This window comes from Marmota marmota, unplaced genomic scaffold (assembly GCF_001458135.2).
Source record: "Marmota marmota marmota unplaced genomic scaffold, marMar, whole genome shotgun sequence".
In the NCBI taxonomy this organism is placed as follows: Eukaryota; Metazoa; Chordata; class Mammalia; order Rodentia; family Sciuridae; genus Marmota; species Marmota marmota.
The window spans coordinates 21,731,327-21,752,762 of NW_026000037.1; the positions used below are offsets into that span (position 1 = coordinate 21,731,327).

At 52.8% G+C, this 21,436-nt stretch overlaps 1 protein-coding gene across 16 annotated transcripts in view; it reads right to left on the minus strand.

The window, feature by feature from the left end:
• The window catches only part of Bin1 (bridging integrator 1), a 61,004-nt gene that overhangs the window by 35,648 nt on the left and 3,920 nt on the right, over nucleotides 1–21,436 (minus strand). The gene's annotated exons all lie outside the window — the stretch shown is intronic.

Genomic DNA, 21,436 nt, shown 5'->3' on the forward strand with positions numbered 1-21,436 from the left:
TTCCCCGAACTTCTTCCTCCCAGCAGAGCCTGCGGTCAGGGACCACAGTGACAGGATATACGCCCTCACGCCCCTGCAGTTCACACCAAAGCTCCCCAGGCAGCGAGGCAAGCAGAAGGCCCCAGGGAGGCGCAGTTTTCCCAGCCTGCCTCTGGGGGAAACAGTTCTCCAAGGCAAAAGGGAGAGGGGATCCCCAGAATCAAGCTAAAGGCAATCAGTGGTCTGCCCACCTGTCCAGGGCCTTTTGGTTTCAGGCTGTCTCCCTGACACCCTGGGCCTTTCTCTTCTGAACCTCTCCCACCCCCAGTCCCACACCTAGCTCAGGTCTGCCAGGCTAGGAGCTGCAGCTGACTGAACAGGGCCCTTGTCCTTCTGCCCTAATGCTCAAGGGGACTCCCAGGAAGACAGGGGAGGGCCACCAGCTGCAGGTCTTCACCACCACAAGCTCGGAGGCCTTGAGGGACATGCCTGGAGATGCTGGGGACATCAAAAGACAAGCCTGCAACGAGGCAGGGTCTGTGTGGGTGGGCACCCAGGCAGAGAAAGGATACAAGGCCTTCCCTCCTCTCCTGCCCTGAGAGGACTCTCACTGCTGGGCCCACAAAACTGGGGAGGGCAGAGTTGGCCTCTCCTGAGGACAATCCTGCAGGGTCCCACCTGTCACCAGGCCCCTCAGCCTCCCAAACCCCCTCCAAGGCCATCTCTCAAACACAACACACAAGGTTCCCTTGTTCCCAAGCACACTCCTGACTGCAGCTGGCACCTCCCCAGAGGGACAAGCGACTCCACCTAATCCCCGTGATCTGCTCAGACACTGGAGTGGCCTAAGCCCACTCCCACACTGCCAGGTGGAGGGTCTGGGTGGCCTCCAGTAATCCAGCCTCCAACAACAGCCGCAGGAGGGCAAAGGGATCAGAAAAGAGATTCAAAGCCACCATTTACTACCACATTTCATATGCCCATCAAACTTTTTATTTTGAAAAGATAAACCTCAAAAAAAATTTAAATAGTGCAACATACTGTCATCTACCCTTCTCGTTGGTCCACCAACCAATTGCTACCATTTGACCACAGTTGCTTTTATCTCTCCATATAAAAACAGTTTGGTCCCTTTTACATTTGCCCAACCAACCTAAAACAACCTGCAGAACCATGACCCTTCACCCCAAAAGACTTCACCACTAAATACTTCAGCACAGATCTTAAGAGTATTTTCTAGCCAGGAGCAATGGTGCATACCTGTAATCCCAGCAGCTCAGGAGGCTGAGGCAGGAGGATCCTAAGATCAAAACCAGCCTCAGTTAAAAGCAAGGCACTAAACAACTCAGTGAGACCCTGTCTTTAAATAATATACAAAATAGGGCTGGGGATGTGCTCAGTGGCCAAGTGTCCCTGAGTTCAATCCCTGGTACCCCCAAAAAAAAATTTTAAAGAATTTTCTATATATCTTTAATGGCACAAGCACCCCCAATATGCTTAACACCTATTTAATAATATTATATACATATAGATATACATACATGGACTATATATACAGTCCATATTCAAATATTCCTACTTAAACCCCAAAATGTCCCTCACCTCTAGATGGCTTGTTCACTTTCCAACGTGCGATCCAAGCACGGTTCACACATTGCCTTGTTGTTGGATCCTTTAATTCAGAATATCTTCCCACACACCTATTTATCACTTATTTTTTTATGATTTTGACAATTTTTTTTAAAGTACAAACCAGCCCTTTGGAGAATCCCAAACTCTGGATTCATTTGAGTATTTTCCTGTTATTATGCTGAGGTTGAACATATTTTTGGCAAGAGTACTACAGAGGTGACATTGACCTCTTCCAACTGCATTACCACAGAATGGCCCCTACCTGGTATGCTAAACTTGATCCCGTGGTTTGACTCACGTTTGCCAGGTTTCCTGGAGCAAGAATAACTATAACTTTTTTTTCCTTTTTTTTTTTTTTTCATGTAGAGGGAGTACTAGGAATTGAATCCAGGGGTGCTTAACCACTGAGATACACCCTCATTTCTCTTTATTTTTTATTTTGAGACAGGGTCTCACTAAATTGCTTAGGTCTCACTAAATTGCTGAGGCTAGCCTCAAACTCGTAATCCTCCTGCCTCAGGCTTCTGAGTTGCTAGGATTACAGATGTGAGAGATAATTTTTCTCTTGACAACTAGTCATCTGCTAGTCACAGTCACTGTCACCATGTGAATGCACATAGATTGGCAATCACTTTGCTATTCAAAGTGAGGTCCCCAGCTGTATCACATCACCTGAGAGCCCGGTAGAGATAGAGAATTTCAACCTCCACCCCAGGTCTGCTGAGTTGATTTCCACTTTAGCAAGACCCCCTGGTGCACTGAATGCACATCAAACACTGAGATGTATCGCACTGTCATCTTCAAGGAACTCCACTGTCACCCAGACTCCACCACGTGCCCTAACATTCTCTAAAAAGGAGCTTCCCTCAATCTTGCCTTTGAGGGGAGGGTAGTAAAGATATGACTACAAACGCAAATCTTGGCTTTGCATTCTATATGTTATAAATCTATTTCCATCATTATTCTTTTTGATGCTCAAATATCCCAAAGAGAGCCAGTGGGAGCCTCTGGACACGTCCCCATTCATCTTCCTGTACTTCCTTCTGGCACTATAAGGTGCTCCAGGCTCAGCCTGTCCCATCCCTGCCTCAGCCCTGGAACCAGCTAATCCTTCAAGGAGTCCTGACTCTGTCTGGTGGGCAGGTATGCTCCTTGCTACTGGGGGGTCTTTGCTCCTAGGCATTTAGTCTTCACACCATTCCTTGAACTACAGATTGTTAAGAAAGGCAAAGACACTAAAGAATTCATCCACACTGAAAATCGGGAGCAGAGCCAGGACCCTGTGGCTTTGTGGTGCCCATAAGCAAATGCTGCTCAGATTTGTCTTCCTGTGGGGAGTGAGACAGACCCAAGGCCCCTGCAGCCACCCTCTGGGCCCGTCACTGTGCTTGGGCCAAGGCCACAGTGCCCACAGGCTGCTGCAGTCAGAGACTGAGCATGGTGGAGCTCCAGGAAGCTCTGGTTCAGGGTTGTCGGGTAACCTTGCAGGACACTCTTGGGACTATTCTGTAGTCTGGATCTCTTCCAGCCAGGGCCTCCCATCTTCCCCTTCCTTTCAGTAGCAAGCGGGCATATGGCAGTCCCACTTTATGGAGGAGGAAATAGGAACAGATGCTGAGGTAACCTGGCCGGGACTGGGTCCTCTTCACTGATGTCACTCTTGTCCTCAGGCTGTGGGACCACTCATGGGAGAGCTTCCATGTCTCATCTAGCCCAGAAAAGCTCTGCCTCTCCCTCTTCAGAGCTTAGGGAACTCACACAGCGGGGCGTCAGGTGCTCTGCCCCTTCAGAATGGCAACACTTAGCCCAGAGGCTAGAAATTCTAATACTCAAGGTTTAGGTCTGAAGTGTAGGTCCAAGTTGGAAGGAGAGGGTAACCAAAGGGAGAGAGAATAGGATGAGGGCACAACCTCTGTTGGAGAGCAGCAACTGCCGCTGCGGTCACAAAAGGGAAATGAAGCCCAGGAAGCAGGGCCCAGGGCCACTAGGAGGTCATCCCAGAAATCAAATCCAAAACAGAGGAGAGACCTCAGGTGATTAAAAACAAAAACAGGCCCTTAGACTTCTGTAGCACAGGGCTGGCTGGCCATGCCTCTGACTTGGCCTTCTACCTTCCGAAGGTACAGTGACTTTTTAAGAAAGATAAGCACTGAGACACTGGCCCTGGGCAAAAAGCCAGGGAAAGTGTTCCATCCCCAGGAGGCAAAAATGCACTCCAGCCGTCAGACCCCCATGCAGTGCAAGCTCCCCCAGACGGGAGGTGGTGCTCATACACATGTGACACACCCTCCCTGGCAGAGCAGGATTCATGAGGAAGACATGGAGTCAGGCAAGAGGCTGAGGGTGGGAACAGGGGAAGAAGAACCCCAAATGAGGCAAGAGAGCTGGAGAACGAACTAGAGGAAGGGAAATCAACATTGAGTCCTAGCTGGTCTCCAGCCTGAGAAGAGCTGAGCACCTCTCAGAGAGAATGGAGGGTCCTTCCCTGTGTGGCTCCTCCCCTCTCAGCTTCCCAACACACAACAGTCTGCCCCAAGAGATGGACGCGCACCCTGGCCTTAGTTCTCTCCCCTGCAAATCTCTGTGTCCCCATCCCAGGAACCTATTTCCCCACACTGACAGGGAGGTGGTGGCAGGAGGAGCTGGCTTGGGGACAGGTCATCATCTCATTGTCTTTCCCCTGAGGGAAAATGTCCCCATCAGATTCCATCTCTGGGCCATGCGCCTGCCATGTAGATCCCAGCTGAAGGCACTGACCCTCCCCCTGAGCCCCACAAAGCTCACGCTGCAAGGCAGGACCTTTAGGGAGTCTCTGGTCCAAACCCCCTTTTGGTCCAATTAACACCTGATCCAATTAACACCCCTCTCACAGTTGGGCTCATATCAGTGGGTCTCCCTCAGGTGGTGACTGTTGACCCCATTTTATAGATAAAGAAACTAAAGCCCAGGCTGATAGTCGGTAGGAGAGCCAGGCAGGACTCAAACCTGTCCAATTCTACAGCCCAAACTCCACTTGTGATTCTCAAGCTGGGGGACACAGGCACCTAGAAGTAGCAGGCAGCCCGAGTGGCGTTTACTGCCCAAGATTCGCGTGCCATCTTGCCAAATTCCAAGGATTTAACTGGTAAAGAAAACGCTTTTGTGAAATAGAGACAGATTGTGGATTAGAATACAAAGTTTTGCAATGATATACCACACACACACACACACACACATACACACACACAGAGTCCAGGTTCTTCCTGGCCAAATGAGGCTGGGTGGCCCCTGCCCGGAAAGCTCACAGCCTATCTCCCACCCACATGGTGATCTGATCTGTCTTTTGAACAAGTCCTTGCGCTTTGGAAGTCACTGTCCCCTGACACCAGACCACAAAGATTCATCAACACTTTTCTGTAGGCCTCTGGTCACAACAGCTGACTAAGGAAGCCAACTGGCCTCTCCAGGAAGGCTATCACTCCAGAATGACCACCACCCTCCTCTTTTGAGTGACTTTTCCCTTTCCTTAGTGAAACACTGGTGAGAGGAAAAACCAATGTTTGGTTTTCCTTCTTCTGTCCTTAATCGACTGAATAAAAACTTGGCCACCTATGTCAGCCCCACAACAATGACTTTTACTGTGACTTGCTGGTCAAAACCCAAAGTGCAAAGAGGCCAGCTGCCTTCCCAGCTGGTGGGACACCCCCTGAGAAAGAATGAGGGGGGAGGGGATTGGGGGAGGAAAAGGCAGGTCCCCTCCCCCACGCTTCCCTCTTCAGTGGCAAGGGACACTCAGACCCAGGGAAAGGTGTCCAGTTGGCCCTGGGGGACCAGGAAACCCCCCCACCTCTCTCTCCCTTTACCCCTCCCAGGGTGCCTGAAATTCCAGCCAGTTCAGAGATAAGCCTACGGCCAAGCAGCCAGGGTGGGGCCACCCAGACTCCAGAGAAAGCCAGGCTGGGCTAGGGAGGGTCAGGGAGCCCACAGCAAGAGCAGCGGCAACTGGGCCAGAGTCAAGATGGGGAAGAGGCTGAGGGAACAAGCTCAGAGGGGCTGAAGAAGCTGGGCCAGCCAAGCAGAGGGCAGGAGGTGACACAAGAGCAGCTCATTCAAAGGCATCCCAAAGCCAAAAGAGTTCTCAAAATCTAAAAGGAGGAGGTGGTGGTCCACAATGGGGAAACCAAGGCTCAATGGTTAGTTCAGAAATGAGCTAGAATTTGCACGTGGCCCATGGGCTCCCAAGCCCGTGGCTCTGGCCTGCCACCCCTTACCACCTGCCACATGGGCCTAGGGTGAGCCAGTCAGCCAAGAGGAGGTGCCAGCTAAAGGAGAGATGGAGAAGCTGCAGTGCCCAGGCAGTGACCATCCACCAGGCCCAGCCCATGCCCAGTCACTGGCAGAACCAGGTGTCCACCAGTGGGTAGCAGGGTTCCTGGAAGGGCCAGGGCCACCTAGACCCCTAATCAAGCACCCAGCCAGCCCTCCTAGTCCTTTCTCACCAACCTCTGGGAGTGGGTCAAGCTGCCCCCACCAGATTTCACCCCTCATAGCCCAGACCCAGCAACCCACTCCCCAACAGTAAGTCCTCTCTTCTGGCTCAGAACTTGACCCCTAGGCCCCTGGGCTGTGTGGCTAGAAACTGCAAATGTGCTCTGAGGCCACAGTGTGCCTGATCCTGTTCTGTAGAGACCCAGGCAAGGTCCCCACCCTGGAGCCCACACTACGGAGGAGACATGGTAAGAAGGATGCACATCTCTGAACAAAAATCCAGCAGGACCTGGAGAAGGGGAGATGGATATGCGATGGCTGGGGCCCACAGAGCCTCCCCACCATTGGGCCTGACCACTCCCCATTCCCTGACCATTCCTTTCTTCAGTCCTTCCCACCAGGGTGACTCACTCAGAGCAGTGACCAGCTTAGAGTGACTAGTCTAGACAGCCAGCAGGGTGCCCCTTTTGGTGAGTGGACAAGAAGTGCAGGCAATGGCTGCAAAGTGCAGGTCCATGCTGTGCAAATTTGGGCAGTAACTTCATCTCTCTGAGCCATTGAACCTCATCAGTAAAGCCAAGAAATCCCTCCAAGGGGGTTTTAAAAGTGAGTTGTGACTGTATAGACAAGACAGAACACTACAGCGTGGTGACTGGTTTTCCCTTTTTGTGCTTTTACCCCTATCTTGACCTGAGATTCATCCACCCAGGCCAGAAACCTTGGACAGCTTAATCCACCAAGTCCCCACCCTGCCCAGTTCCCCCCACACCCAGCCCACACATGCCTGTCTGGGTGCCTGCCACCCCATACACCTGCCCCCATGACTCACTAGGGCTCAGCATTCCTCTGGGAAAACAAAAGTCATCCCACCCCACAGCCTCTGGTACCAAGCCCTTCAGCAGCCTCCTCCACCCACAGCTCTGCAGACACCTGCAATCCCCCATCACTTTACCCTGGTCCCCTTGGTCAAAAGGGTAAAGTGGTACAAAGCCCCATCAAAATCAACCAAACAGCAAACCAAAGTAGTGTCCCTGTGGGACCAGCGGCAGCAACTACCAGAAACCCTGGCTGGGCCTCAGCATTGCACCCCCACAGTGCCAAACCCAAAGACTGGCAGCGAGGACTCAGCAGCAGAGTGTGAGTGACACAGGGAGCCTCTCTGGCCTCTTCTTTCATGCTGGGTGGGGCCCACTGAGGACAGGGTGTCTCCATAGGCATGCACCACACCCTTGGCCGCAGCCCTCGGCCCATCTGTCCTGAGATGTCAGCAGAGCCTCCCCACCTGTGCCCCCACACGAGTGTGGGTGCTATTCTCAGCACAGGCCAGGATGCTGGCCATAAACAGTGCTGGGATCTGCCCCTCCGGCCCATCCGCCTCCCACCTGCCCCTCAGCACCTGCTTACCCGACTCAGCGAAGAGCAGCCCATGCTGGGGAGGGACGGAGCTGAGGAGCCCAGGAGAGCAGGGAAAGGGCCTGGCAGCGCCCCCCGGGCCAAGCAAAGGTCTGAGTGGGTGGGTGGGTGGGCAACGAGCCTTGGTGCCATGAGCACCCCCACCATCCTGCCTCCCTAAAGACGCCAGGCCCTGCTGGACCTTCACAACATCTCCTCCAGACCCAAGACTCACTTATCCCTCTGAATGCCCTCAGCTGTTTGTATGTCTGTTTCTGCCTGAGAAACTCCATCTAGACCTGCACCCAGGTTATTCACTAATTAATCAGGGTCCTCAGTTTCCAAATCTGTGACACCAAAACTACTAACTGGTAACTAAGAGAGATAAGATATGTGTTTACTTCAAACACATCAATATTATTTTGGACACCATTGTTATTTTTTGTTATTCAGTGGAGTGAATGCCCAGAGTTGGTTTTAAATAGCTCCCACCAGTCCCGCCCACCAAAATTCAAAGTGCAGCACAGCAGTGGGGGAGACCACCCTCACTTCAGCTTCCTGTCACTCCCAGAGCCTGGGGCTTCCCCAGAGCCTGGGTCTCCAGGCCACCGTGCTAAGAGCCTCCTGCCTCAGACCTGGACTATCCACTGTACCCAGCCCCCGAGGCACCACAGAGAGGGACCCCTGCATTACAGACATGGAGCCAAGGTGAGGCTGGCAGGTTCAGAGTCCAGAGCCCATAAGAGGGGCCCTATCCTGGCACAGGGTCGTTCCACCATGTTTTCCCCCAAGAAGCCAGTAGAGGAGGTCGCAGGAGAGTTGAGAATGGACACAGAAGGAAGGAGTGAGGGCAGTGGGGAGGAGAATCAAGAGGGAACTCTAACAGGCAGAAGGAGTCACATGCCCCCACCCCTGCCCCTGCCCTCAGCCCTGCCCCCAGCCTTGGGCCTCCCATGGCCTTAACCCTTCCTCTGGCCTTGGTCCTGCCCCTGCCCATGACACTGCCCCTGCTCACAGCTCTGGCCCTGGCCCTGCCCATGGCCCTAGCCTTAGCCCTGGAGTTGCCCCTATTCTCTGGCAGATGGAATGAATACTCAAGGACATAGACGGGACTTTTCCAGGTGTTCCTCTGCTGATCCCATACCTATTATTCTTGTGCTGGCAAAAGGGAATGGCCTTAGAGAACATGGTGGGCTAGGGGAGGCTTAGGTGGGGGTGAAGGGGCCAGGGAAGGCACTGTCCATCACCTCCTCCAGATGCAGGAGGTCTGTACACAGCTGGACAGGAGCAGGACAGGAAAGGGAAGGAGAGGGACCTCCCAACCCCACTCTTGACAGGCTGCATGACTTAACAGGTACCAATCCTCTCTGGGCCATAATCCAGGTCCTGCTAACACCATGCAGAAGTAAAAGGAGCAGAAGAGCTCAGAGAGGCTGACCACTGCCCAACTTGCTACCCAGCATGAGGCAGTGTTGCTAATTAAATGTCTTCACCACCCTCGAGGCTTCTCACCAGCTCAGGGGAACAATTGCACGGGGCAGCCAGAGAACTGTCACTAACCCACAGCCTTAGGCAGGTCACCAGCCTCCAGAGCATGAAAGTCTCTGACTTCCAGGACTCAGAGCCTGACTGTCTGAGAAGGTGTGTGACCCCCTCCCTCTGCTCAACAAGCCAGGCCTCCTCCAAAGGCTATAGGAGGAGGGATGTAGCAGTGAGATCAGAGGGGTAGAGAGAGGGCAGAGGTTCCCAGAAAGCATAGCCAAGATCAGCACCCCCAGTGTGCTGCAGCCACCAGGCCTGAAGCCCTGGTCTCATCCCTAACTGTTCCCTCCCATAAGGCCCTCTTCACAAGATGAAACGCTGCTCTCCAACAAAAGGGCCTTGATCTGCCAGCCAGAGCAGCCAATCACAGGAAGGAAGGAGCAGGGGTTGAGATCCAAAGCTAGGTTGGAGATCTGCAGATCCCTGGCCATTCCATGCAGGGACTGAGAGGGCTGGAGTTCCATAGTGCAGCTGGGGCCTGGCACCTACAAGGTCCTCAATAGACCATATCCTTCCCTTCCTTACTCCCTCTGATGGCCCTCAGGTCATCTAGATCCCAAGTGGGGCACTGGTGGCCCAAGGCCTGGTCTCAGGAATGATGCCCCAAGAGTTCACATGCACAAGACACGGTGTGGCCTAACACCTTCACACCAGCCTAAGGTTCTAGCACCTTGACCTTCAGTGGCCTCAGTGTGAAATGGAGACCCACATTCTCCCATTTAATCCTCAATGATAAACCCATTCCACCAACAGGAAAACTGGGGCTCGGAGGGGATGAATAACTTGCCCAAGGTCAAAGGACTTAGGAGAGCAGAACTGGGATTTGAACCTGAGCCTCTGAGACTCAAAAGTGAGAACTCTTTCCACCTTGCCATACTTTGCAAAGCCTTTCCCATCCATCCCTCATCCCCCGGAGTCTCACACTCCAATTCACTATGTGCTGTGAGTCTGTTCTGTGCCCAGAGCCAGCAATATAAACGCACAACAGAGCTCATCTTCCTCCTTGAGGGCTGGGGTTCAGCAGGCAGGATTGTTACCCCATTTTATAGAAGAGTGAAGAGAAGCCAGAAAGGTTTACTAACTGGCCCAAGTAACAGGAACGGGGCGGAACAGAATCCCAGGGTCTCAGCTGCCTGCCTGAGGCCTTTGCAGCTCCAGACCTCCGCAATGCTAAGGCAGCAACTCTGCGCACAGAATGAAAGAGAGCTGCTGCAGATTGCGGGGGTGGCCTCTCCTCTCCGGTCAGAGTGGCACAGCAGGCAGGGTGACCCGCCAGTGCAGCAGCTCATCCTCACTCCTGAGCAGTTTCCCACACGCTGACTCAGCTCTCCCGGCTGGGCCCCGAACCCACATCCACTTCTCCGCAAAGCTTCCGCAGTCCACCCCAAGCCAGCCCGGGAGCAACCCCCACCTGGCCACCAGAGCTGGGGCAGCACTGCCCCCTAAGTCCTCAGGATAGAACAAGAGCACGCCTTAGCTGTGGCCTTCTCCAGGCCTGCTGACCATTCAACCAGTAAGGTAGGGCCAGGCTGGTTCACTTGGAGAAGCAGGTGACATTCCAGCTCAGCCAGGCCCACTCCCAGGACATACTGGGTCCTTCACTGGGTCCTTGGAGGGAAGAGGGGACAGACATATTTCAGAAAAAAAAAAGAACAATATTTGGGTCCTGTCCCAGGTTTAGCAAATGCATCCAATTAATTGTGGATTCTGATTCTCCATTTAGAACAAGATTCAGCTCATACACCTGGCCGTCCACTTGGCCTTGAATTGCTTCCCAAGCTCCTAAGTTCCCCCAGGCTCCCGGAATCCTTTCTTCGAGGGAGGTAGGACATATGGCATCTGACCTAGCTCCCCCTGACACCCTGAGGATCTGGGGAGCACAGAGTCAGACCAGCTTCATTCAGATCCAGCCCCGAACCTCTCGGGCACCTTGATTCCTGCAGGCTCCTAGGTCCCCTGCACCCTGCCTTCATCCTGAAATAGCTGAGGGAATCCCAGGGGCCACGTGGAAATACCCAACAGTGAGAGGTCCAGCTCTCTCTTATCAACTTCTCTTCTGATGTGCCAGCCTCCTGGGTAACCAAGAATGCACCCCCACCTTCAATCCCCAAACATACACCAGGTGCTCCCTGATTGCTGCAGCCCACACACTGATTTTCATTTGAAAACACATTTGCTCTTCAATAATCATTCTCCTGCCCTCCCCCACCATCTCACTCCAGGAGAGGGATAACAAGCTGGTGAGAAAGGCCACTCTGAGTTTCAAAAGGGAGGAAATGCCAGGATTCCCCTGAGCTTCAGTGTCCTCATCTGCCCAAGGGGACTGTATTTCTGTAGGGTGACCTCACAGGCCAGAGAGAAACAAATGGCAGGTGGTAGATGTGATGGCTCTTAGTAATTTACCAAATTCAATGGAGATGCTAAGGTGGTCCTGCCCTCCTGAACCATCCAGACCCAGCGGGAGCCAGAGCTCACCTGACTGCAGGCTTCCCAGTCCCCAGATGGGCACACTGGGGCTCTGTGGCCAGGGCCCAACTCAAGTATCTCAAGTTCATGTTCTTCTGGTACACATCAGGCTCCTCCAATGAATGAATGCATGACTCTGAGACCCTCCTCTGGCCCTTCAACATGCAGCCTGACCTGGAACCATGTGTCCTCCATCCCTACCCCCTTCAATCAGGGTCTAGCTCAGAGGAGCTCTGACTTCCTCCCTTGTAAGGTGAAGCCAGCCAGCACCTCCCAATTTAGCTTCTTCAGCTTATGCAGGGAAAAAAAAAAATTAAGGACACTGCAGTTCAATTTCAAGAGACCTGCCATAGCACAGACAAAACACAAAAGCCACAATGGTGTGCGCCTGTGGGATGTCAAGGGCTTTCCCAAGATCTCCCTGGGGCAGAGCAGAGCATCAGCCCCCACCAGTGAGCAGGCTGCAAGCCAGGTGCTTCACCCTCAAACAAACCCCAGGAGCAAGAACTCCCTCCATACCACTCTCAGAGGATGAAACAGAGGACAGGCAACGTGCCCAGGACTGCAGGGCAAATTCCCTGGTTTCTCTGAAGGTTAAAGCTTCTTAATTCTCCCCAACATGCCCCTGAATCTTCTTTTTCCTCTTTCTCCTACCACCTGCCAGTGGTCCTGAATCCAGATCAGCACACCCATCCTCCCCATCACTAGTGTCTGTCCCCCTAGACAGTTATCCATCAACTAGACAACATGGAATAAGACAGCTGATGACACCTTGGGCCAGAGGAACAGGGGAGCTGCAGGAGGCTGGCTAGATGGAAAGCAGGGGTCCCCACAAGGGACCTCTCATGGCTCAGGCCTCTCAGTGCCACTTTGGTCCCCAGGGCCCAGTGACGGGCCCAGGCTCGCCCAGGGCTCAGGCATCTTGGCAGGAACCTCATGGAGAGGGCGAGTTAAGCAAAGGGCCCAAAGAAAGCAGTCACAGCTGTTGGAAAATGGAGCTGGACTGGCAAAGACTCTCCTGTCACCCCATCCCCCTTCTGGTCCTGAAGTCCCAGCAAAACTCCTGCAGCCACAGAACTCCCTGGAAACTCTAATCAGCATCATCAACCCACTGGTGCTCCCAATCCTCCATCCACACAACAAAGACTGTGTCCTCCTATGCCCACTCCCCATCCAGTGTGAACATGCAGCCAGGGGTCCCCATAGCTGGCAAGACCACTCAGATCCAAAAGCAAAGGGAGTCTCCTTGCCCATTTAAGTTAATGGCCAGCCCCACAGGGAGGAGCAAAGCGCAGGTGCCCAATGACCCTTGCGACTTGCTCTCCAAGCCCAGCAGTGTCACGCCCTCTTTGTGTCATCCTGGGTTCTGAAACACAGAAACAGACCTGCATGGGGCAGAGCTGGTGCAGAACACTGTCCACCAGTAATTCAGCAGCAGGTGTCACCTGGCCCTGGCCCCAGCCCTGACAGGCAGCCTCCAGAATTGCAGCCCAACCCTGCCCCTGTCCCCATGTGCCTTCCTGGAAATGTTTGGATCTTTTCTAGTTGAGGCTGCTCCCTCTGGAGACTCAGGACTCACTACCTCTCCCAGGCCTCAGTCTTTTCCTCCTCGGAAAGCCAGAGGCTCCTGAGGCCCACATCAGTAAAATACCCAGTCCTTAGTTGAACCCAAACCTGGAGTCAGAAATATGGTTCAAATCACACCTGAAGAAAAAAGCTAAAGAGCTTGATGCGGGTCTGGGGCGGAGCCCCCGGGCTACATCCCAGGCCTGGCTCCAATCTTCAGATCCAGGCCTCAACTCACCCCATCCACACTCACCCTTCCAGGTACCCAAAGAGGCCTTGGGTGTGCTGTTCCCAAGGCTGCCAGGGCACATCTCCCCACCCCAGCCTGCCTCTTTTGCCCTGGGATTCAGTCCAGACTCACCATCCCCAAGGACCCCTTCCTGATACACAAGCCTAAGGCACAGACCTCAGGGACTACCTCCGGTGCCCTCCCTAGACCCAGGATGGGCACTGTCTGCAAGGCAGGGAGCTCCGCTGGCCAGGGACAGCACCATCACGAGCCTCTCAGTATCTTGGCTCACAATGGACATAAGAGAGAACACTACCAGGATAATAAGATGGCCATGGCCACCACCTATAGGTGAGCTGCAGTCCTCTCGGGGGAAGTGACTCACACAAATCAAGGAGCCAGCCTGGTGCTATGGCATGCTCCTGTAATCCCAGCAACTCGTGAGGCTGAAGCAGGAAGGAAGTTGAGGCAGGAGGTTTGCAAGTTTGAGGCCAGCCTTAGCAACTAAACCAGGTCCTCTTTCAAAACTAAAAAAATTTTTTTTTAATTTAAAAAGGGCTTGAGATGTAGCTCAGTAGTAAAGTGCCCCTTTGGTTCAATCCCCAGTATCAAAACAACAACAAAAACAAAAACAAAGCAAGGAGCATATTTGGGGGGACAAGACCCTGAAAAGGGTACCCTGACGACATTGAGGAAAGGGTCAACAAAGGTCTGGAAGAGCTGAGAGCAGCAAGCCGCGCTGGCAGCAAGGAATTCACCAGGGCTCAGTTATGCAGCAGCTGCGGCCTACAGCCGCCCACTCACTCACTCCCTCCCATGATGATCTGGGGCTCAGCCCACGGCACTGGGCCCTCACACTGCAGAGGGGACATGTCCACAGCTCACAGCCCTTCCAAAGGGGCAGAGTACTCAGCACTCCAAGCTCTGTCCCAGAAGGCTTCAAGCCTGGACTCCTCCCCCACTCCATGCTGTGACCCCAATCCCACTGCATCTGCTTGCTATGACACTCAGGATCTGGGTCAGGGAGCGGGGAGAAGGTGTGGGTCCTTGCAAGCTGAGGGAAGAGCCTCTGCAAAGAGCCCAGAAACTGCGTCTGAGGGCAGTGGCAGGCTGCATTAACAGTGAGGTGTCTGGTCTGGCCAATCACACTAATCCCCACTACCACCAGTCAGCGCCCCCAGTGCCCCTGTCACCCAGAGGCTCTTATGAACACCCATCTGCTGAGGACTGAGGCCAAGCCCCATTTGGCATCTGGCCTAAAACCAGGCAGGACTCCGTAGCAGGGCCCCAGCCAATCACAAGAGCCCTGTTACCCAGCACAGAGTGCTATAGCTACTGGCTTAGATTAGGCCACACTACAGCACTGGGCTGTCCACTCATCATCATGCCATTTGATCATGGGAAAAAGCAGTGTGGAAGGAGGACTAGATCACCCCACAGTGGTAGAGGCAGGGTGGGATCGGCACCTTGTAACCCCAGTCCGAATCCTGCAGTCCCTGTCTTCCAGCCTGCACCCTGAAACCCAGAGTCTTTCTGACAGCCATCAGCCCTGTCTCTTCACTACCAGAGAAGCCGTGCACTCATGCATGCAAGAAGTACAGTCGGCCCTGGGTATCTACATCTACAGATTCAACCAACCACACATCAGAAATCTTCAAAAGAAAAAAAACTGTGCCTGTACTGAACATGCATAGACTTTTTCTTGACATCATTCCCTAAACAATGCAGCATAATAACTATTTACATCACAATTACTTTGTATTAGGTATTATAAGTAATCTGGAGATGATCTGAAGTATTACAGGAAGAGGAGCCTAGGTTATATGCAAATAATACATCATTTTATATTAAGGGCTTGAGTATAGAAGAATTTTGGTATCTGGAAGGTGGGGGTCCTGGAACACCCCCCGACCAAAGATAGCAAGAGACGACTTATGGATATAATAGTGACTGTAGGATACAGGCCAGCCCTTGTCCTCATGAGCAGAGATACACAGGCCTGCCTCCAGCCTGAACCCAGGCCACAGAGGTAGGCATCAAGGGACCCAGAGCAGAAATCCCTCACCAGGAAAAATCTTCTCTGTGTGCTTGCATGTGATGGACAACATGGCTACTTCTTCTTCAAACACAGTAAAAAGTGACTAGTAATGCTATCATTTCAACAAAGAAACATTGTAGCAATGACTGAAACAAAAGTAGGCAGGACACAATTTCAGAATAAGGAGTCCTCCTTTAGATTAAATTAACATAGCTTTTATTATTGGAGAAAATACACACACACACAGGGTCTTGTGTCCTAGTGATGCATAACCTGTGACTCTGGACTTGTTTCTGGAAACCCTAGGTCTTCCCATCACCCCCAGAGTCTACCACACACCCCAAAGTAAAAACCTGGATCCCAAGTGGGGCTGGAGGGACAGGCAGGGTCCCCAAGCTGGAGACTGCCATCTCATCTGCATGTCTCCAAGGTGGTCTCCAGGGTCAGACCCACTGCCTCATCCACAACAGAGGTGGCAATCCATGGGAGTCACATCTCTGGGCCAAGCCTCAATTTCTTCCTTTGCTCAAGGGACTCCTAATGAACTCACTTGTTGGCAGGGATGACGGCACAAGGCAGGTGTACAGTGACCCACAGCTATTATTATTAAGTTAATATTTGACGAACCTTCCCCTGGGGCAGGAAGAACCTGCCTTTCTCTTTTCCATTCCCCAGCCCTGACCCCTGCCAGCCATTGGCATGTGTACAACCTTGTGGCCTTGTTAGGAGGTGGCAGCCTGAGGCAGGGGTGCACAGAAGCCTGGGTGCCAGGCTCGTGAGGTGGCACGAGAAGAGCAAGATGCTGAATCCTACTGGTGGCTCTAGGGCCCTGCCCTGGGCTAGCAGCCTCCCCATTTCATCTCCCAATGGCTTCTTCCCTCAGCTTGCAAGGACCCACACCTTCTCTCTGCTCCCTGACCTAGATCCTGAGTGTCACAGCAATAATTAATACCTAATAAGTAATTAGGTATTACTTATAATACCTAACACAAAGTAGGTCTGAAGTATCCCTGCTTCAGACGAGGAAACTGAGGATCAGAGAAGTCAGCATAACTGGCCTAGGATAATAATCCCTGGGGAGGGACTCAAACCCATCTCTAAGGCTGTGTCAGTCTGCTATGCCAGTCACAGCTCCATGTGGAAATCTTACACATGGCCCTCCTGGTCTAGGCCATCTCTGGCACAGTCCCCTTCATCTTTTAGTGGCCTCTCCCACCTCCCCAGTCTACATCCAGCATAGGGGGCCCTGCCCCCGGGGCCCTGCACAAACACCCACCAAAGCTGCACATCTGCCAGGATCTGCCCTGCTTGGTACTTTCAGTGTTGGTGGCCTTTCTTTGTATTTTTAATCCCAAAAGGAGACTTGATGGAAAGGTGGCTTTAGAAAAACACAATATACACCAGGCCTGGTGGAATACACCTATAGTCCCTGCAACTCCAGAGGCTGAGGCAGGAGGATCAAAATTTTGAGGCCAGTCTTGGTAACTTGGGCTCTAAGCAACTTAGTGAGATCCTGTCTCAAAAAAAAAATATATAAAAGGATGGGGATATCGCTCAGGGGCAAAGTGTGCCTGGGGTTCAATGTCCAGTACCAAAAGAAAAGAGAGAGAGAGAAAAGAAAAGCACAATACACCTGGCATCCAGTAGGAAGCCCTGCTCGCAGAGGTGCCCTCTCACCTGGAGACCAGAAGCTTCCCACAACCTCAACCCAACCCTCCCATTGCATACCTACATCCCATGTCACATCTGAATCTCAGATCAGCACAGGTCTCATATACAGGACACCCTCTTGCTTTCCAGCTCCTACCTATCACCACAGTCATTTGTGTATTGACTCTCCCTGGCTACGATATCAGCTCTAGAAAAGCAGGGGCTTGGATTGTTCACCTCTGGGTTCCTACTCCCTGGAACAGTGCCCAGAAGGTAGTGGGTACCGAATATTTGTTGTGAGAATAAATGAATGAATATGCAAACCCCATTACCACTTCACCAGTGGTGAAAAGTGAAGATGAGACAAGGGAAATGTGCCCAGTCACAGTTTATGTGTAGGAGTCGAGATTCACTCCCAAACTGTCTGATCTCTAGTCCAAGCCTTCCACCTACCGTAGACTGTCCCTGCACACACCACACACAGGCACATGCACAGAGCACAAACACACACTACACACATGAACATATGCATGCACCACGCCAGGACTGTGACAGCACCCTAAGCCCTGATCAGCTAAGGGCTCAGCAGGGATTAGCTATCTACAAAGGCCTGTAATGGACCCTCCCAGGGAGAGGAGTTGGGAAGACAGACTGTGTGGGGAAGTAGGTCTCCCTGTGGGGGTTTTGTGGTGCTGGCTTTAGTGAGCATTTGCTATGTGCAGGACATCTGTCAAAGGTTCTACTTTCCACAACATACATGTAAAGAGGAACCATCATTATCCCCAATTTGACAAAAAGAAACAGCGCTTGGGAAGGTATTGCAGCTTGCCTAAGATCCCGCAGCCAATCAGGGAAACCCAAAGCCCATTCACATAGTGATTTGCAGGACACAAGGCCTAAAGTGGAAAGTGGGACTCTGGGGTTCTAAAACCTCATAGCAAAAGGACCACATGAGGCTCAGCCTTGGGTTACAGGGGCAAAGGCCTGGCCAGGTGCCAGAGAGCAAAAGTGAGAAGGGAGCCCCAGTGGGTGATCTGTGAGGAAGAAGAGAAGTAGTCGAGCTCGGCTTCCGTGAATCCCCAGCATTGAAGACTTGATCAAATCTGACCTGAATCTGCCACCTGTCCACCCTTTTCTTCCGGGTTGCCAATGTCCTGACCATCCCCACTCCCCACTCCATACCTCAGCCCACACTCATGGCTCCTGGGACCTATTCTTCCCTGGGCCCCAGGCAGCCCATTACACTCCCCTCAGCTGCCCTCCTAGACAAAACAGGCTTTGCCTGGCTTATGTCCTGCCAGCACACTGTACTAAGGCCACCCAAGCCTGCAGAGGCTCAGAGAGGTCCCCGGGATGTGCTTCCAAGCTCCCCTCACTCACCTGCCTAAACCCAAAGCCTACAGAGCATGTATACACACCTAGATAAGATGTCAGGATCCCTCCCTCCAGCAGGTGATGAACATTTACATAAATAACCTGGGTTCAAGGGAAGCTGATGGTAGTCTAGAAGGTACATCAAAAGCCTGAGCAAGCTGGGCACGGTGGCACACGCCTGTAATCCCAGCAGCTCAGGAGGCTGAGGCAGGAGAATCTCGAGTTCAAACCCACCCTCGTCAAGGGCAAGGTGCTTGGCAGCTCAGGGAGACCCTGTCTCTAAATAAAATACAAAATAGGGCTGGGGATGTGGCTCAGTGGTCAAGTACTCCTGGTTCAATCCCAGTACCCACCCCGCCTCCCCCCAAAAAAAGCCTGGGCAAACTCATAGGGAAAAGGCCCAGAGCAAGGAGATAGAGAGACAGGTAGAGGAAAAGACAAGTGATCTTGGAAGGAGGAAGGAGGAGGGCAAGGAAAGGGTCTCAAATACTCAAGGGCAAAGGTGGACAAAGCACCTGCTGCTCTTGTGCAGCAGCTCTGGACTGGGGCCTGAGAAGGAGAGGTACTTGCAAAATCAGTGGTCCAGGTGGGCTCTGAGCTCTAGCACAAGGTAGTATGATTGGATGGGTGGTAAGGACTGCCTATGCCCCAACTGCCTATGGTAAGGACTGCCTATGCCTCTTATGTTAAAAGGGCCATGGGCACCTACTTTTAAGTGTGGCCTGGCCACTCTTATCATTGCAGCAAGGATGGGCTTGGTGTATAGGCCCGGCTCCTACTGAAGAGGCTGACAAAGCTACTGCGTGGGGAGACCTTGACCACGCAAAGGAACATGGTGAGACTCATGGCCATGTGTCAGGGTCCTATAAATAACTGCCACTGCCCCTTCCTTTAATGAGCATCTGCTGGGCATGCCAGTGCAGTGTGTGCATGGACAGCCCTGGGACCTCCCACTCCCAGCTGGTACTCCCCACTGTCCAGCCTGCTCAGGGAAGGCCAGCCAGGAGGGGGAAAGTACACACTTCCACCCTGGTCAGGGCCTTCTCCCATGTTCATCACCAGCCCAGCTCCGCCAGAACAAGGCCCAGCCTCCTTGACACATGCTCCATGAGGACTCTCGGACCACAAACCTTTCTCCAACAGAACAGATTCCACCCCCTGCACCCCAGCTGTCCTTCTGCCCAGCCACCCCATCCCCCAAGGGGCTCTGTCCGCCAATCTCTAATCCTCTCTGTCATCTGACCCAGGCTCCACCCTAAACTGGCTTTGCCCAGCCACCCTTCTGAGGCCCAAAAATGGACACAGTCATTTATAGAGGGTCCGACAAGCCAAACGCAATGGGAAGATGACCTCATGGCGCCCACAGGCCTGAGCTTCAGGCACACTGGGGGTGGCTGAGAGGCCAGCAGTGGCAGTAGGAAACCTTACAGGAATACGCTCCTCATGAGCCAGAGCCACATGCAACCCGATCTTTGACCGTGTCCAGGGACTCAGCCTAGGACAAGGCATCTGGCTCACATCTAGATAGGATTTGATGAACAAGGGACAGCAAAGTAGTACATGACACAAATCGGCCCACCCACAGGCCTGTTTTAAGGCTTCCAAATCAATCCCCCCAAATGCCCTCATTTGTTCATAAACACTAAGCTCCTATTGGGCGATTTACCTATTGGTAAATGCCCAAAGTGCACACATATGGATCTGCCCTAATCAGTGGTAGAGGCAGATGGATCAGTGGGTAACAGCAACCCAGGATCCATGGAAAGACACAGAGGAGACCTGGTTCAGTGACTCCCATAGAGATCCACAACACCAGAGGACAGGGTGCCCTTGACCACACTGTGACCCCCTGAGTCTCAATGGATGTTTGAGCTGAGATGGGGTGTGCGGAGAAGAGAGGATGAACGATGGGGGGGCACTTCTTCCTATATGAATATCATTTGACCCTTCCACCATAGCTCCTGTTATTCTTCGTCAAAAAATGCCCTCCTATGACAAAAAAAGGTAATAGGAATTGTCCCATTATTCATTGATTTGACTGAGGCAAAGTAAGGACAGTGGTAGGGCGATTATAAGGCAGCAGGATTGAAGTTCCATTAGCAATGAAAGTTAGAATGGGTCCTGAACACCACCAGAAGATGCTGAGGAGGCAGACCTGTGAACAACAGCCAGCCTGTGACAGATTCTGAGTGGCAGGAAAAGCAAACAGAAGAGGTTGGTGTGGATTGAGGTATGGGGAGCAGGGCCTGCAGCTGGGCCAGGAAGGAAAAGGATGGAAGGAAGTCTATGTTCAAAGACAGCCATGATGCCTGTTATACTGCCTTGGCTTCTGGTGGAGTGAGGGTGCCTAACTAGTACCCGGTGGGGAAGAGAACAGCTGTGGCACTAAGCAACTGCAGTTCCAAGAAGCCCAGGTTTGGGCAGGGCCTAACCTGCTGTTGGCCAAGTCCAGCATCCATTGCCCACCAGTTGTCAGCCAACTGCCCAAGACCACAGAATAGGGGTTGAAGAGGGAGCTCAAGCCAGGCAGGAGCTCCCAGGCCGCTGTGAGCCAGCGACACATGGCCACTTACAATAAGGGGACACAACCCATGCCTACTTTGCCTAGAATTACATCAAAGATGATGCTTCAGAGAAAGGCAATTGGGGGAAAGGGGCACACCAGGAGCAATGGGGAGCCAGGCAGGAGATGGACATCAGCAGAAGGGACAGGGAACCTGTCTCAGGGAGCTCTCAGATTCCTATTCATCTTCCTCCTCTTCTTAGGATCAGGAAACAGGCTCAGGCCCAGGGCTGCCTGCTCCAGGCACCTAGATGGATTAGCCAGTCATGGGGAGGGGGGGAGCAAGAGTAACTGCTGCTATCCCTCCAACCTGGAAGATGTAAGTCTTCCCAGCCCCCACCAAGCTATTCCTGGGGCTCTAATCCCTCCTCCTGGGGTGGGGTAGGGGAGCTGGGGCTGGCCAGATCTGGAGCCTGGCCCGCAGCCCTTCCCTCCACACACAACCACCCCCTTAGCCCAACCACAAGGATAAGCACTGGGACTCAGGGAGACACAGGGGAAGCTTCCCCCAATCCCCGCCCCCCCCCCGCGCCATCAC